The sequence below is a fragment of the Crinia signifera genome, unplaced genomic scaffold (genome assembly GCF_055691185.1).
Source record: "Crinia signifera unplaced genomic scaffold, ASM5569118v1 HAP2_SCAFFOLD_249, whole genome shotgun sequence".
NCBI classification, from domain to species: domain Eukaryota; kingdom Metazoa; phylum Chordata; class Amphibia; order Anura; family Myobatrachidae; genus Crinia; species Crinia signifera.
The window spans coordinates 114,078-127,010 of NW_028142142.1; the positions used below are offsets into that span (position 1 = coordinate 114,078).

The 12,933-nt window shown below is 48.6% G+C and overlaps 1 long non-coding RNA gene across 1 annotated transcript in view; it reads left to right on the top strand.

Annotated features, from left to right (window-relative positions):
- The window catches only part of LOC146054529 (uncharacterized), a 128,358-nt gene that overhangs the window by 88,587 nt on the left and 26,838 nt on the right, over positions 1-12,933 (top strand). The gene's annotated exons all lie outside the window — the stretch shown is intronic.

The window sequence follows — 12,933 nt, forward strand, 5'->3', positions numbered from 1 at the left end:
ACTACGGTTGTATGTAAACAATATTTTAATCAAAGAATATTTAATTACAGTTCATGTGTAACATTACAACTACACATAATTGACATTGATGCAATGATCCAGCGCGTAACAAGGGAGTGGATGGATTCAGTGTAGAAACTCCTTGGTTGCTGATGAATCCAGGTTTCCACGGTCTCCTGCACCTCCTTGTCACAGGTGAACCGTTCACCTTTAAGTGTTTGTTTTTTAAGTGGCCGAAGATATTAGAGTCACATGGGGAGATAACTTCACCATGCAGTGTAAATGTATATTTATAGAGAATATAACATCAGTTCTGGCCTCCATCCGCCCCAAGTTGCCAGCCTTTGATGTTATATTTTATATAAATTCAGCTTGGGTCACATATGATAAGTTGTTCACAGCAGCTGATCATGTGGGATCCTCAAGCAATGCAAATGCAGGAGGATGTGCTTACCACCCCTTGCTGGCATTTGTGATCATATCAAACTGCGATGCAATGGCAGTGTAGCGGGTCATTGCGACCATTGGTCGGGGTGTTCCTATACGACTACAGCTTAAGTAAGTCTCATCTTACTCAGTCTTGCAGTCGCAGGCTGGCTTGCGAGGTGAAGAAAACTTCACCTTGCAGCGTAAGTGTATATTTATATAAAATATAACATCAGTTCTGGCCTCCATCCGCCCCAAGTTGCCAGCCAATCACTCACCTTTGATGTTATATTTTATATAAATTTAGCTGAGCTTCCGGTACGGGGCGGAGAAAGGGTACCATGACGGCGGAGGGGGAGGACGGATGGCGGCACGGTGACTACTCCCCCCCACCCCGGCCGGGGCGGGCGCACTGCAACGGCAGGAGATCCACGGAGATGCGGCACTGGATGACGCCACACTGGACCAGGCCGCAGCCAGCGGCGCACAGCTCAGCCCCCGGGTACGGCACCATAGGCTCAGGACCCGGCCACAGGCACGGTTCCCGGCATGATGACCTCCGAGGCGATGGTGGCCCCCATCGGCACCTGGAGGCGGCTTCCGGCCAGGACAGGGAAAAGATCAGGCCCAAGCTGCTGTCCATCAGCAGATGCAGGAGTCCGCAGCGACCAGTGGCGCCTCATATGGCTGCCTAGGCGCTGTGCAGCTCGGCGGGTATGTGTTCCCTGTGTGATACTGTACTGTCCCGGCTTATATTGTTACATACCTGGCTGCTGCAACGACCAGTGGTGCCGCTGATGGCTGCCTAGGTGCTGTGCAGCTCGGCAGGTATGTGTTCCCTGTGTGAAAACTGTACTGTCCCTGCTTATTAGTGTTCACTCTAGCAGTTAGAGAGGGCAGGGCGCCGGGGGCGGACCGGGCCGCCAATGTCACAAGAGGGGCATGCCCGGTCCGCTGCCGTCATCAAGGGGGGCGGGCCCGGCCACCGCCGTCACCAAAGGGGGCGGGCCCGGCCCCTCCGAAGTCGGTGTGCTGCTGAGGAAGCGCTGGGCATCGCCATCTACGGCGGCACTTTGCTTCCCCGTGAGGCTGTTTTAGCGGGGCGCTGCTAGAGCTAAAGCAGCCTAGCGGGAACACTACTTATATCGTTACCTACCTGGCTGCTGCAGAGACCAGTGGCGCCACTGATGGCTGCCTATGCGCTGTGCTGCTCGTCGGACATGTGGTCCCCGCATGTAATGTCTCAATGTAATGTATGTAATGCCCCCCCCCCCTTATCCATGCTTGATGCTGCACTGTAAATCCCCAAAAAATTCCTAGTGTGCGCAAGCACACATGGCCAATAAAGTTAATTCTATTCTATTCTATTCTATTCTATTCTTGGGTCGCAAATGATAAGCAGCTTATCATGTGGGATCCTCAAGCAATGCAAATGCAGGAGGAGGTGCATACCACCCCTTGCCGGCATTTGTGATCAAAGCAAACTGCGATGCAATGGCAGTTTAGAGGGACATTGTGACCATCGGTTGCAGTGTCCCTCTATGGCTACAGCTTAAGTAAGTCTCCCCTTACTCAGTCTTGCAGTCGCAGGCTGGTTTGCAAGGCGAAGGAACTTCACCTTGCAGCGTAAATGTATATTTATACAAAATATAAAATCAGTTCTGGCCTCCATCCGCCCCAAGTTGCCAGCCAATTCCTCGCCCTTGATTTTATATTTTATATAAATTCAGCTTGGGTTACATATGATAAGCTGCTCACAGCAGCTTATCACGTGGGATCCACAAGCAATGCAAATGCAGGAGGAGGTGCATACCACCCCCTGCCGACATTTGTGATCATATGAAACTGCGATGCAATGGCAGTTTACAAGGACACTGCGACCATCGGTCATGTTCACCCTCTATGACTACAGCCTAAGTAAGTCTCCTCTTACTCAGGCTTGCAGTCGCAGGCCGGCTTAATTTTTGGACTGCACTTGATGCGCGCGATGTATTGCACGTTATAGATAGAAAGTTAGAGCATGTGACATGTGTCCTGTGTGTTGAGGTACCAGGAGTACCTTACTGTGTGGAGAAGCCGATGGTCCATGGTCCCGGACTGCTACGACCGTACCGTTAGCACAAGCTGATCTACGTTCTTCCTAGGTCAGTGTCCTGTACACTCTCACGTGGTGACAGCCGCATGCAGCTGGCAGTCATAGCCATTGCTGGGGAGCGATGATTTAGGCAGGCTGTCAGTACGTTTAAAGTGCAGACATGCAGCAAGTTGGTATCACAGATGTGCAGCAGGTTGGTGTCACAGATGAGGCGGGAATCCTTTGGAATCCTTTGTCAACCTGGCTAAAGTGCTCAGATTTTAAGAGGCTTTAGAGAGTTGATGTTCCGGTCTCTCGGTCTCCAGTACTTGATGGACAGACCAATCCTTGGGATGCGTTTCGCCGCACTCAGGGTTGCTTTTTACAGGACGCCTCCCCACTTAAGCACTGCAGACACCATTTTTTTCCCAGCATAGAGAACAGGTCTGAATCAGGCTCTCAGTTTGGATTGCATATGATAAGCTGCTTGCAATAGTTTATCATGTGCAATCCTTAAGCAATGCAAATGCAGGAGGAGGTGCATTCCACCCCCTGCCTCCATTTGCCATCGTATCAAACTGTGATTGCAGTTTAGAAGAACATCGGCACCATCGGTGGCTGTGACCCTTTGCGACTGCAGCCTGAGTAAAGGGGCATACACACGTAGAGATCTGTGCTAAGCAATTTTTCTAAGCAATTTTGCTAAGCAACTTTGCTGGTGTCGATCTCCCATGGGGAGCACATATACACGCAGAGATTTGTGCTAAGCAATAATAGTGGGTGGATATTACCAGAGGGGAGGTTTTGTTTTCTTTTTTTTTTCTCATATTTTACTGATGTCGTATGCATACGTATTTTTTTCAATACGAATTTGTATTTATCAGCCATTAAATACTAATTCGTATCAGCAGAAGCCTACATGGATCATTCAGATCCGTGCAAGTGTCAGTTTAAAAAATAAATATTAAAAAAAAAAATGTCATCAAAGGGTGCGGGCCCAGCCGCCGTCATCAAAGGGGGCGGGCCTGGCCCCTCCGAAGTCGCTTCGCTGCCGGGTAAGCGCCGGGTATCGCCGTCTGCGGCGGCGCTGGGATTCCCCGTGAGGCTGTTTAAGTGGGGCGCTGCTAGAGGGGCAGGGCGAATTTTGCTCTTTAAAAATGTGGTCCCCGCATGTAATGTCTCAATGTAATGTATGTAATGCCTCCCCCCCCCCCTTATCCATGCTTGATGCTGCACTGTAAATCCCCAAAAAATTCCTAGTGTACGCAAGCACACATGGCCAATAAAGTTGATTCTATTCTATTCTATTCTTGGGTCGCAAATGATAAGCAGCTTATCATGTGGGATCCTCAAGCAATGCAAATGCAGGAGGAGGTGCATACCACCCCTTGCCGGCATTTGTGATCATATCAAACTGCGATGCAATGGCAGTTTAGAGGGACATTGTGACCATCGGTTGCAGTGTCCCTCTATGGCTACAGCTTAAGTAAGTCTCCCCTTACTCAGTCTTGCAGTCGCAGGCTGGCTTGCAAGGCGAAGGAACTTCACCTTGCAGCGTAAATGTATATTTATATAAAATATAAAATCAGTTCTGGCCTCCATCCGCCCCAAGTTGCCAGCCAATTCATCGCCTTTGATTTTATATTTTATATAAATTCAGCTTGGGTCACATATGATAAGCTGCTCACATCAGCTTATCATGTGGGATCCTCAAGCAATGCAAATGCAGGAGGAGGTGCATACCACCCCCTGCCGGCATTTGTGATCATATCAAACCGATGCAATGGCAGTTTACAAGGACACTGCGACCATCGGTCACGTTCACCCTCTACGACTAAAGCCTAAGTAAGTCTCCTCTTACTCAGGCTTGCAGTCGCAGGCCGGCTTAATTTTTGGACTACACTTGATACGCGCGATGTATTGCACGTTATAGATAGAAAGTTAGAGCATGTGACATGTGTCCTGTGTGTTGAGGTACCAGGAGTACCTTACTGTGTGGAGAAGCCGATGGTCCATGGTCCCGGACTGCTACGACCGTACCGTTAGCACAAGCTGATCTACGTTCTTCCTAGGTCAGTGTCCTGTACACTCTCACGTGGTGACAGCCGCATGCAGCTGGCAGTCATAGCCATTGCTGGGGAGCGATGATTTAGGCAGGCTGTCAGTACGTTTAAAGTGCAGACATGCAGCAAGTTGGTATCACAGATGTGCAGCAGGTTGGTGTCACAGATGAGGCGGGAATCCTTTGGAAACGCGTTTCCAGCGCTCAGGCCGGCTTTGTCAACCTGGCTAAAGTGCTCAGATTTTAAGAGGCTTTAGAGAGTTGATGTTCCGGTCTCTCAGTCTCCAGTACTTGATGGACAGACCAATCCTTGGGATGCGTTTCGCCGCACTCAGGGTTGCTTTTTACAGGACGCCTCCCCACTTAAGCGCTGCAGTCACCATTTATTTCCCAGCATAGAGAACAGGTCTGAATCAGGCTCTCAGTTTGGATTGCATATGATAAGTTGCTTGCAATAGTTTATCATGTGCAATCCTTAAGTAATGCAAATGCAGGAGGAGGTGCATTCTACCCCCTGCCTCCATTTGCCATCGTATCAAACTGTGATTGCAGTTTAGAAGAACATCGGGACCATCGGTGGCTGTGACCCTTTGCGACTGCAGCCTGAGTAAAGGGGCATACACACGTAGAGATCTGTGCTAAGCAATTTTTCTAAGCAATTTTGCTAAGCAACTTTGCTGGTGTCGATCTCCCATGGGGAGCACATATACACGCAGAGATTTGTGCTAAGCAATAATAGTGGGTGGATATTACCAGAGGGGAGGTTTTCTTTTTTTTTTCTCATATTTTACTGATGTCGTATGCATACGTATTTTTTCAATACGAATTTGTATTTATCAGCCATTAAATACTAATTCGTATCAGCAGAAGCCTACATGGATCATTCAGATCCGTGCAAGTGTCAGTGTAAAAAATAAATATTAAAAAAAAAATGTCATCAAAGGGTGCGGGCCCAGCCGCCGCCGTCATCAAAGGGGCGGGCCTGGCCCCTCCGAAGTCGCTTCGCTGCCGGGTAAGCGCCGGGTATCGCCGTCTGTGGCGGCGCTGGGCTTCCCCGTGAGGCTGTTTAAGTGGGGCACTGCTAGAGGGGCAGGGCGAATTTTGCCCTTTAAAAATGTGGTCCCCGCATATAATGTCTCAATGTAATGTATGTAATGCCTCCCCCCATTAGCCATGATTTATGCTGCACTGTGAATCCCCCAAAAATTCCTAGTGTGTGCAAGCACACATGGCCAATAAAGTTGATTCTATTCTATTCTTGGGTCGCAAATGATAAGCAGCTTATCATGTGGGATCCTCAAGCAATGCAAATGCAGGAGGAGGTGCATACCACCCCTTGCCGGCATATGTGATCAAATCAAACTGCGATGCAATGGCAGTTTAGAGGGACATTGTGACCATCGGTTGCAGTGTCCCTCTATGGCTACAGCTTAAGTAATTCTCCCCTTACTCAGTCTTGCAGTCGCAGGCTGGCTTGCAAGGCGAAGGAACTTCACCTTGCAGCGTAAATGTATATTTATATAAAATATAAAATCAGTTCTGGCCTCCATCCGCCCCAAGTTGCCAGCCAATTCCTCGCCTTTGATTTTATATTTTATATAAATTCAGCTTGGGTCACATATGATAAGCTGCTCACAGCAGCTTATCACGTGGGATCCTCAAGCAATGCAAATGCAGGAGGAGGTGCATACCACCCCCTGCCGGCATTTGTGATCATATCAAACTGCGATGCAATGGCAGTTTACAAGGACACTGCGACCATCGGTCACGTTCACCCTCTACAACTACAGCCTAAGTAAGTCTCCTCTTACTCAGGCTTGCAGTCGCAGGCCGGCTTAATTTTTGGACTACACTTGATACGTGCGATGTATTGCACGTTATAGATAGAAAGTTAGAGCATGTGACATGTGTCCTGTGTGTTGAGGTACCAGGAGTACCTTACTGTGTGGAGAAGCCGATGGTCCATGGTCCCGGACTGCTACGACCGTACCGTTAGCACAAGCTGATCTACGTTCTTCCTAGGTCAGTGTCCTATACACTCTCACGTGGTGACAGACGCATGCAGCTGGCAGTCATAGCATTGCTGGGGAGCGATGATTTAGGCAGGCTGTCAGTACGTTTAAAGTGCAGACATGCAGCAAGTTGGTATCACAGATGTGCAGCAGGTTGGTGTCACAGATGAGGCAGGAATCCTTTGGAAACGCGTTTTCCAGCGCTCAGGCCGGCTTTGTCAACCTGGCTAAAGTGCTCAGATTTTAAGAGGCTTTAGAGAGTTGATGTTCCGGTCTCTCGGTCTCCAGTACTTGATGTACAGACCAATCCTTGGGATGCGTTTCGCCGCACTCAGGGTTGCTTTTTACAGGACGCCTCCCCACTTAAGCACTGCAGACACCATTTTTTTCCCAGCATAGAGAACAGGTCTGAATCAGGCTCTCAGTTTGGATTGCATATGATAAGCTGCTTGCAATAGTTTATCATGTGCAATCCTTAAGCAATGCAAATGCAGGAGGAGGTGCATTCCACCCCCTGCCTCCATTTGCCATTGTATCAAACTGTGATTGCAGTTTAGAAGAACATCGGTACCATCGGTGGCTGTGACCCTTTGCGACTGCAGCCTGAGTAAAGGGGCATACACACGTAGAGATCTGTGCTAAGCAATTTTTCTAAGCAATTTTGCTAAGCAACTTTGCTGGTGTCGATCTCCCATGGGGAGCACATATACACGCAGAGATTTGTGCTAAGCAATAATAGTGGGTGGATATTACCAGAGGGGAGGTTTTCTTTTTTTTTTTCTCATATTTTACTGATGTCGTATGCATAAGTATTTTTTCAATACGAATTTGTATTTATCAGCCATTAAATACTAATTCGTATCAGCAGAAGCCTACATGGATCATTCAGATCCGTGCAAGTGTCAGTTTAAAAAATAAATATAAAAAAAAAAATGTCATCAAAGGGTGCGGGCCCAGCCGCCGTCATCAAAGGGGGCGGGCCTGGCCCCTCCGAAGTCGCTTCGCTGCCGGGTAAGCGCCGGGTATCGCCGTCTGCGGCGGCGCTGGGATTCCCCGTGAGGCTGTTTAAGTGGGGCGCTGCTAGAGGGGCAGGGCGAATTTTGCTCTTTAAAAATGTGGTCCCCGCATGTAATGTCTCAATGTAATGTATGTAATGCCTCCCCCCCCCCCTTATCCATGCTTGATGCTGCACTGTAAATCCCCAAAAAATTCCTAGTGTGCGCAAGCACACATGGCCAATAAAGTTGATTCTATTCTATTCTATTCTTGGGTCGCAAATGATAAGCAGCTTATCATGTGGGATCCTCAAGCAATGCAAATGCAGGAGGAGGTGCATACCACCCCTTGCCGGCATTTGTGATCATATCAAACTGCGATGCAATGGCAGTTTAGAGGGACATTGTGACCATCGGTTGCAGTGTCCCTCTATGGCTACAGCTTAAGTAAGTCTCCCCTTACTCAGTCTTGCAGTCGCAGGCTGGCTTGCAAGGCGAAGGAACTTCACCTTGCAGCGTAAATGTATATTTATATAAAATATAAAATCAGTTCTGGCCTCCATCCGCCCCAAGTTGCCAGCCAATTCATCGCCTTTGATTTTATATTTTATATAAATTCAGCTTGGGTCACATATGATAAGCTGCTCACATCAGCTTATCACGTGGGATCCTCAAGCAATGCAAATGCAGGAGGAGGTGCATACCACCCCCTGCCGGCATTTGTGATCATATCAAACTGCGATGCAATGGCAGTTTACAAGGACACTGCGACCATCGGTCACGTTCACCCTCTACGACTAAAGCCTAAGTAAGTCTCCTCTTACTCAGGCTTGCAGTCGCAGGCCGGCTTAATTTTTGGACTGCACTTGATGCGCGCGATGTATTGCACGTTATAGATAGAAAGTTAGAGCATGTGACATGTGTCCTGTGTGTTGAGGTACCAGGAGTAACTTACTGTGTGGAGAAGCCGATGGTCCATGGTCCCGGACTGCTACGACCGTACCGTTAGCACAAGCTGATCTACGTTCTTCCTAGGTCAGTGTCCTGTACACTCTCACGTGGTGACAGCCGCATGCAGCTGGCAGTCATAGCCATTGCTGGGGAGCGATGATTTAGGCAGGCTGTCAGTACGTTTAAAGTGCAGACATGCAGCAAGTTGGTATCACAGATGTGCAGCAGGTTGGTGTCACAGATGACGCGGGAATCCTTTGGAAACGCGTTTCCAGCGCTCAGGCCGGCTTTGTCAACCTGGCTAAAGTGCTCAGATTTTAAGAGGCTTTAGAGAGTTGATGTTCCGGTCTCTCGGTCTCCAGTACTTGATGGACAGACCAATCCTTGGGATGCGTTTCGCCGCACTCAGGGTTGCTTTTTACAGGACGCCTCCCCACTTAAGCGCTGCAGTCACCATTTATTTCCCAGCATAGAGAACAGGTCTGAATCAGGCTCTCAGTTTGGATTGCATATGATAAGTTGCTTGCAATAGTTTATCATGTGCAATCCTTAAGTAATGCAAATGCAGGAGGAGGTGCATTCTACCCCCTGCCTCCATTTGCCATCGTATCAAACTGTGATTGCAGTTTAGAAGAACATCGGGACCATCGGTGGCTGTGACCCTTTGCGACTGCAGCCTGAGTAAAGGGGCATACACACGTAGAGATCTGTGCTAAGCAATTTTTCTAAGCAATTTTGCTAAGCAACTTTGCTGGTGTCGATCTCCCATGGGGAGCACATATACACGCAGAGATTTGTGCTAAGCAATAATAGTGGGTGGATATTACCAGAGGGGAGGTTTTCTTTTTTTTTTCTCATATTTTACTGATGTCGTATGCATACGTATTTTTTCAATACGAATTTGTATTTATCAGCCATTAAATACTAATTCGTATCAGCAGAAGCCTACATGGATCATTCAGATCCGTGCAAGTGTCAGTGTAAAAAATAAATATTTAAAAAAAAATGTCATCAAAGGGTGCGGGCCCAGCCGCCGCCGTCATCAAAGGGGCGGGCCTGGCCCCTCCGAAGTCGCTTCGCTGCCGGGTAAGCGCCGGGTATCGCCGTCTGCGGCGGCGCTGGGCTTCCCCGTGAGGCTGTTTAAGTGGGGCACTGCTAGAGGGGCAGGGCGAATTTTGCCCTTTAAAAATGTGGTCCCCGCATATAATGTCTCAATGTAATGTATGTAATGCCTCCCCCCATTAGCCATGATTTATGCTGCACTGTAAATCCCCCAAAAATTCCTAGTGTGCGCAAGCACACATGGCCAATAAAGTTGATTCTATTCTATTCTTGGGTCGCAAATGATAAGCAGCTTATCATGTGGGATCCTCAAGCAATGCAAATGCAGGAGGAGGTGCATACCACCCCTTGCCGGCATATGTGATCAAATCAAACTGCGATGCAATGGCAGTTTAGAGGGACATTGTGACCATCGGTTGCAGTGTCCCTCTATGGCTACAGCTTAAGTAATTCTCCCCTTACTCAGTCTTGCAGTCGCAGGCTGGCTTGCAAGGCGAAGGAACTTCACCTTGCAGCGTAAATGTATATTTATATAAAATATAAAATCAGTTCTGGCCTCCATCCGCCCCAAGTTGCCAGCCAATTCCTCGCCTTTGATTTTATATTTTATATAAATTCAGCTTGGGTCACATATGATAAGCTGCTCACAGCAGCTTATCACGTGGGATCCTCAAGCAATGCAAATGCAGGAGGAGGTGCATACCACCCCCTGCCGGCATTTGTGATCATATCAAACTGCGATGCAATGGCAGTTTACAAGGACACTGCGACCATCGGTCACGTTCACCCTCTACGACAGGGGTGTCAAACTCAAATTCATCGGAGGCCGCATCAGCAGTTTGGTCACCCTCAAAGGGCCGGTTGTATCTGTAGGACTATGTGTCCACTCTTTATTATCATAATAGTGTCCTTCATACAAGTATGTCCCAAATAATACCACTGTAACTCAGCAGTAGTATTTCCCTCCTGCCTGCACAGGGGGGCAGCACTCAGTCTTAGGGCATATGTCCTGCTTATTATCATGGGACACAGCAATTAATGATGGGCTGCAATGTGCCAGTGCACACACACACACACATAGGCAGAGAGTTTGACACTTACCCGCTCTGATGCGTCCACTCCAGTCTGAGCTGCTCCACCACCAAGGACACAGCTGCGCTCTCACACAGGCGCATTTCCCCCTCCCTCCTGTGAGTAGCGCTCCTCACACTATCTATCCAGGAGTGGGGGGCAGCGTGCTCCCGGTCACTGTGCAGTGCACACTCAGCAGTAAGTGACCTGGAGCGCACAGCAGCAGCAGCACCATTCACCACGACGGACCTGCTCTTTCCTCTCTCTGGCTCCTATACAGCAGGTGGGAGCAGAGGAGGGGTTGACGACCGGCGGCACTGCGCTAGAGGGCAGACGTTCTCTGGCTTGTAGGCTGCTGCGCATGCGCTGAAGAGGCGTCTTTCTTGTTTAAAACAAAAAAAATCAGGAATAAAAGTTGAAGGATGGCGGCGGCTGCGCGGGCCACATGAAGAGGTCTGGCGTGCCGGATTTGGCCCGCGGGCCTTATGTTTGACACCCCTGCTCTACGACTAAAGCCTAAGTAAGTCTCCACTTACTCAGGCTTGCAGTCGCAGGCCGGCTTAATTTTTGGACTGCACTTGATGCGCACGATGTATTGCACGTTATAGATAGAAAGTTAGAGCATGTGACATGTGTCCTGTGTGTTGAGGTACCAGGAGTACCTTACTGTGTGGAGAAGCCGATGGTCCATGGTCCCGGACTGCTACGGCCGTACCGTTCGCACAAGCTGATCTACGTTCTTCCTAGGTCAGTGTCCTGTACACTCTCACGTGGTGACAGCCGCATGCAGCTGGCAGTCATAGCCATTGCTGGGGAGCGATGATTTAGGCAGGCTGTCAGTACGTTTAAAGTGCAGACATGCAGCAAGTTGGTATCACAGATGTGCAGCAGGTTTGTGTCACAGATGAGGCGGGAATCCTTTGGAAACGCGTTTCGAGCGCTCAGGCCGGCTTTGTCAACCTGGCTAAAGTGCTCAGATTTTAAGAGGCTTTAGAGAGTTGATGTTCCGGTCTCTCGGTCTCCAGTACTTGATGGACAGACCAATCCTTGGGATGCGTTTCGCCGCACTCAGGGTTGCTTTTTACAGGACGCCTCCCCACTTAAGCACTGCAGACACCATTTTTTTCCCAGCATAGAGAACAGGTCTGAATCAGGCTCTCAGTTTGGATTGCATATGATAAGCTGCTTGCAATAGTTTATCATGTGCAATCCTTAAGCAATGCAAATGCAGGAGGAGGTGCATTCCACCCCCTGCCTCCATTTGCCATTGTATCAAACTGTGATTGCAGTTTAGAAGAACATCGGTACCATCGGTGGCTGTGACCCTTTGCGACTGCAGCCTGAGTAAAGGGGCATACACACGTAGAGATCTGTGCTAAGCAATTTTTCTAAGCAATTTTGCTAAGCAACTTTGCTGGTGTCGATCTCCCATGGGGAGCACATATACACGCAGAGATTTGTGCTAAGCAATAATAGTGGGTGGATATTACCAGAGGGGAGGTTTTCTTTTTTTTTTTCTCATATTTTACTGATGTCGAATGCATAAGTATTTTTTCAATACGAATTTGTATTTATCAGCCATTAAATACTAATTCGTATCAGCAGAAGCCTACATGGATCATTCAGATCCGTGCAAGTGTCAGTTTAAAAAATAAATATTAAAAAAAAAATGTCATCAAAGGGTGCGGGCCCAGCCGCCGCCGTCATCAAAGGGGCGGGCCTGGCCCCTCCGAAGTCGCTTCGCTGCCGGGTAAGCGCCGGGTATCGCCGTCTGCGGCGGCGCTGGGCTTCCCCGTGAGGCTGTTTAAGTGGGGCACTGCTAGAGGTGCAGGGCGAATTTTGCCCTTTAAAAATGTGGTCCCCGCATATAATGTCTCAATGTAATGTATGTAATGCCTCCCCCCATTAGCCATGATTTATGCTGCACTGTAAATCCCCCAAAAATTCCTAGTGTGCGCAAGCACACATGGCCAATAAAGTTGATTCTATTCTATTCTTGGGTCGCAAATGATAAGCAGCTTATCATGTGGGATCCTCAAGCAATGCAAATGCAGGAGGAGGTGCATACCACCCCTTGCCGGCATTTGTGATCAAATCAAACTGCGATGCAATGGCAGTTTAGAGGGACATTGTGACCATCGGTTGCAGTGTCCCTCTATGGCTACAGCTTAAGTAATTCTCCCCTTACTCAGTCTTGCAGTCGCAGGCTGGCTTGCAAGGCGAAGGAACTTCACCTTGCAGCGTAAATGTATATTTATATAAAATATAAAATCAGTTCTG